This window comes from Acomys russatus, chromosome 2, assembly GCF_903995435.1.
Source record: "Acomys russatus chromosome 2, mAcoRus1.1, whole genome shotgun sequence".
Lineage (NCBI taxonomy): Eukaryota > Metazoa > Chordata > Mammalia > Rodentia > Muridae > Acomys > Acomys russatus.
In genome coordinates, this window is record NC_067138.1 from 85,771,058 (window position 1) to 85,776,882 (window position 5,825).

The following is a 5,825-nucleotide window of genomic DNA, read 5'->3' on the forward strand; positions in this document are numbered from 1 at the left end:
TATATAGTTTATGAGAATGCCTTTGAGACTACATCGAACACTGATTAATCTCCCAGGTAAGACAACAATACTCTTTTTAATTTGGTTTTTTTCTCTTTCCATGTTCAGGCTCTAGAAGTACTTTTATTTCTTCTGTTGTCCAATGATAACAATGAAGTTAAGAGTGAAAGCAAGTTCTATAGACATATACTTGGTGGGCTTCCTCAACTTTTTGGGAGATTACAAACTCAGCCTTGCAAGAGGGCTCTAATGTTAACTGAGGTTTCTAATTGATTATCACACAAGTCAGACAACCCTGTACATTGCTTTCTGTGAGATTCAGATCTGCCTGACATATTTCAAGCCAGCAGGTGAATGTTTAAACTACCTAAATCAGATTAGGTCCCACTTATTCCATTTAACTAAATGGAAAAATTTGTTAATGATGTTTGATGATTAATTTGAGCAGGTAACTGTACATGGTAGAAACTTTTGTATACTGTTAGGACAATGTTTAGTGTATGATATCACTGGACAAAAGTTATGCTTAAATTAAGAAAATCATAAGACTGTGTCTGGCTCCAATGTGGGTGTACAGATGGCACCATGTGTGCTGTGTTATGTGGCTCTGGTAAAAAGGGAAGTTCTGTAGTGTCATAGACATGGTATAATCTCCTTTTATTTTGCCCCAAGTATGCCTGAAAATAGACTGCCATTTAAGATAGCTGATGAATGAGTCAAAATAATATGCCTATCGGTGGGATATTGTTCCTACTAATTTCATAGACAACCTCTAAAACATGTACCCTTTTATAGAATGTGATATAAATTATATAAGATGTAAAGTAATATATGATTTATCTTAGTTTAGGGAAAAATGCATCAACTATACCAAAACCACAATATTTTTGGAACTAGTATTAATATCTGAAGTCAGAACTATACCAGTATATCTCCCTTTCTGTAATGCAAATGTATCAATAGAAATTACCATTTTCACCACAAGAGAAAATTTATTATTGTAATTCCAACTTGTCTTTTATAAGATATCAACATGATCATTAACTCAGTACACAGTTCTGCCCTCAGTCTTCCTCACACATTGTTTTTCTTCAGTGAATATCAATGTAGATGGGTCACAGTACTAAGTACTGAGTCCTAGCTCTCAAAATAGCATCAATATTGCTCGTTTTAATGTTCATGGAAAATAACAGAAGAGGAAGTGGCAGAAATTTAAGAACTGTAGTACTGAAAAGTGTCAAAAATATTTTAGGCATGACATGGCTGCTACACACAAGAACTACAAACAATTCTGGTTCCCTTTACAGGGCATAAATAAGAGTAGAACTGCTGACTTTCAGTTATATACCAGGAAAGAGACCATGGGGCCTAGTCTTTCCCAAGAATACTAATGGAGGCTGACGCATACTAGGATGAAGTCATTGTTTTCAGTGCTAGAACTACTAGTAAGTTACTCATGCTCCAGTATACAGACCTATACCCATGCCTAAGTGGAAGACTGAATAAACTCAGTGAGACAAAAATAAAACACAAAATTATAATAAGAAAATCTGTTTAGATGAGAGGAACATCTTGCAGTGTGTGTGTGTATGTGTGTGTGTGTGTGTTCATGCATATGTACATATATTACATGGTATTTTCAAATAATAAATCAAGGTTTTTTTTTGTTCTTGTTTGCTTTTGTGTCATATTAGGGCTGAGCATTCCCTATTCCTCTGTGGCCTGGCAAGGCAGCCCCCATAGGGTGTAGTTGAAGAGCTGGTAAGAAAGTCCATGTTAGAGAGAGCCCTTGCTCCACTTACTAGGGGACTCACATGAAGCCAGATCTGCCTATCAGCAACATCTTTGTAGGAGGCTAGGGCTAATGGATGCAAGGTGCTCTCTTGGTGCTTCAGTCTCAGCTAGCTCTCTGGATCCTGGTTAGTTGGCACTGTGTCACCTCCAGGTTCTTTTCTCCTTCTGTTGACTTCCCAAAAGGCTCCATGGATATCACCCAATGCTTGGCTGTGAGTCACAGCATCTGTTTTGAGGAGCTTCTTAGTGGAGCCTCACAAAAGACCACTCTGCTTGACTCACGTCTGCAAGCATACGAGAGTATCATTAATAGCGTCAGCGGTTGGTTCTCTCCCATGGGGTCACCCTTGGGTTGGGCCAGGCATTGGTTGGACCTTCTCTCACTTTCTGCTTATCTCCTTTATCTTCATACTTGCACATCTTTTAGGAAGGATGAATTTTGAGGCCAAGCTTTGTGGGTGGGTGGGTCTCCCCTCCCTCTACTAGAAGACTTGTCTAGTTAGAGTGCGTCCTCTTCAGTGTCTATGACCCCTGCTTCACAGAGCTCCTCTCATATCCCCCCTATCTCTGCAAGCCTACCCTGACATAGCTCTCTAGCTTGTCACAGTGTAGGCCCTGCCCACATTATCTCTTTTCTCTATTGGCCATCTGTCCTCCTGCCATTGCTTTCCCCAAGTCTGATCTCCACCCTCATATCTGTTTCTTCTCTTACTTTGTTACTTTCAACCACTTCCTCTGTCTATTCTATTTCCCCTTCTGAATGAGATTTAAGCACATTCCCTTGGATCCTCCCTGTTACTTACCCCCTTATGGGTCTGTACATTGTAGTATGTTTAGTCTGTACTACATGACTAAAATCCAATGAAAAGTCAGTCCACAGCATGTGTGTCTTTCTGAATCTGGCTTACCTCACTTAGGATGATCTTTTCTAGTTCCATTATTTTCTGGAGGGATACAAGATCTGATTGCTGGAGTAGGGACTGGAACTCCTAAGTACAGAATGTCCAGGCCCCTGATTCTGTTTGAGTCTGGGAGTCTGAATAAGACCAGGACTCTGCATGACTCCTAGACCCTATGTTCAGCTGTCTGCCTTAAGGAGGACAGAGGAATCCAACGTTACTGCTGTAGAGGTTAGTCCCTGAGACCGGAGACCTGTGCTCTGTATGGGCAGATGGCACTAGGTCTGGGGGATCTTGTGCGATTCCAGCACCCAGAGGACAGCTGTGCAGAGCCTGGATCTGTGGTCTCCAGCTCCCAGGATGTCTACTCCTGTGTGGGAAGCACTGATGCTCATGTTTTGGGGTCAATGTTTGGGTAGTCACCATAACCACAGACTCTGATATTTTGCCATTAAGATAAAGTACACTCTGGACTTCATCATCTTAGAAGCCCATAAATCAATGTTACAAGGGGAAAACTAAATAGAAAATATTATGATAAGGAAAGACTCCACAAATTCCTATAAATTGTAAGTGTTTTATTTTTCAGCATTTGGTACATAAAGAGAAATTACTGCTTTTTATCATTCTGATTTGGCTAAGAATTATAACTATTTAGGTCAATGCCTGCACATATCTATGTATTAGGCACTTAAATAAAATTGTTAGAATACTATTATTGCATCAAGGCTGAAATTACTCTAGAAATTGTCCCAATTTCTAGTAATAGCTTTATTAGTATAATCATATCAGGTCTGGTCAGTATGATTCTGAGATGATGTGATATGGAGCACCACTACTGCATAGCATTTTACTTCCTATAACTTTTCCATACACGATGTCACAATTGTTTTAATTTCATGAACAAATGTCAAGATTTGAGAAGCCCTCACCTGGCTCTAAGTACTGGTTTAGCTTTAGTTCTATAGATCAAGAAAGCAGTGAGACGATCTTTAAATATTTAAAAACTAGTCCCAAGGTACATTGGTAAATGGAAAGAATAACTACAGGAAGAGAAAAAGATGGTTATGACTTTATATATGCCTTGAGATTCACACAGTCCCAGTATGATCCACAGGAGAGAGGCGTGTTAGATTCCCAGGAGTACTGTTAAAGATAAGACAAATTTTGGTTGTTTCAAGTAGATATCTAAGAAAGTCCTTGTATAAGTCATGTTAATATATATAGATATAGATATATCAAAACCCAATGAAGAATTTTTAAAATATATGCAAAAATTAAATTATACTAAATACACTGAAAACAAAATTTTTAGTCACGCACACTGGTTTCATTTTTTCATATCTCACTATCAATGTACACATGGTCAAATTTCTCTGCCTTCTTAATTATTATTTATTTTCTATTTTTAAGCAAACTTGTACCCTATTATAATTTCAGTTTTAACCTCACTCATGATTACTGATATGTACATTTACTAAATGTGATAGTAGCTTTTGATGTTTTTCCAAATCATAGAAGTGTTTTAATTGCACTTTGTTGTTGTGTAAATGATGAATACTTATCACAATTTAACAAACTCACAGTAAAGCAATCCTTACAAACATTAGGATAATTATCAAAGAATATTGCCCAAAGAACATTTCTTCATAAAAAGTGTGAAATTTAAAAAAATATAAGCTTGCAATTGCCTCAAACGTTAGCATGCAATGAAGGACATTCACTAATGGAGAAATAATTTGTTCACAGCATCTCAACGTATACGTCTAGAGGTCATTCACTGTTTAATAAGAGTATGAGATTTTCATGAGGAACATCTGCCTGATTTGTTGAGAGGATACAGGAAAGAGCATCAACAGTCAATATAATACAAGACAATTGACTCTTTGAGGTTTGCATTGGATTGCAAACTATAAAGAGGTACAATTTATTCTGTTCTGTTACTTATTCAAGAAGTCAATGCAAAATGTAGTAATGGGGCACTAAAAGGATTGTCTTTATGAGGAGTATACAAGGAGCAATTATAGGATAGAATATTTGGAAGTAAAGAAAACAATGTTTTATTAAAATATTGCAATAAAATATGCTAAGTATCTTTGCTATGGTTGTATTCATTATACTAAAGTTATACTTGTGGCGGGAACATATTTTGATGGACATCTACCCTCTGCTATTGTAATGTTATTTCTCCACAAAATTAAAATTAATGTGATATCCTCAATCTAACTTGAATTTGTATAACAGCAGTTTTAAGTAGTGTGACTGACAATCATGGCCTTCTGTTCTTGCCAATGCTTAATATCTTGACTATTTACGTATTATAGATATTTTTCCCAAGAAAAAATTTTTATTTTATCTGTTGCACTCAAAGGTAAAATTTATTTTCAAGAATATGAAGATATATTCCCAACTAAGCACTAGATAGTTATTTTTAATTAACATTCATTTCCTTTATAATTTTTTTGTGAATTCTACTTAAAATTAGTATGTTAAGTGTTTCTCAGCCATTTGATATTCCTCTGTTGAGAATTCTCTGTTAAGTTCCAAGCCCCATTTCGCAATTGGGTTTTTTGGTTTTGTGGTGTTTAATTTCTTGAGTTCTTTATATATTTTGGATATTAAACCTTTGTCAGATGTAGGGTTGGTGAAGATCTTTTCCCATTCTGTAGGCTGTCACTTTGTTCTCTTGTCAGTGTCACCTGCCTTACAGAAGCTTCTCAGCCTCATGAGGTCCCATTTATTAATTGTTGACATTAAGGCCTGGGCTGTTGGTGTACTGTTCAGGAAGTTGTTTCCTGTGCCTATGTGTCCCAGGCTTTCCCCCACTTTTTCCTCTAACTGAGTTAATGTCTCTGGTTTTAAATTGAGGTCTTTAATCCACTTGGACTTGAGTTTTGTGCATGGTGACAAATAAGGGTCTAATTGTATTTTTCTACATGTAGACATCCAGTTAGACCAGCACCATTTCTTAAAGATGCTATCATTTTTCCATTGAATAGATTTGGCTTCTTTGTCAAAAATCAAGAGAGCAAATGTGTGTGGATTCATCTCTGGGTCTTCAATTCGATTCCATTGATCCACCAGTCTATTGCTTTGCCAGTACCATGATGTTTTAATTACTGTTGCTCTGTA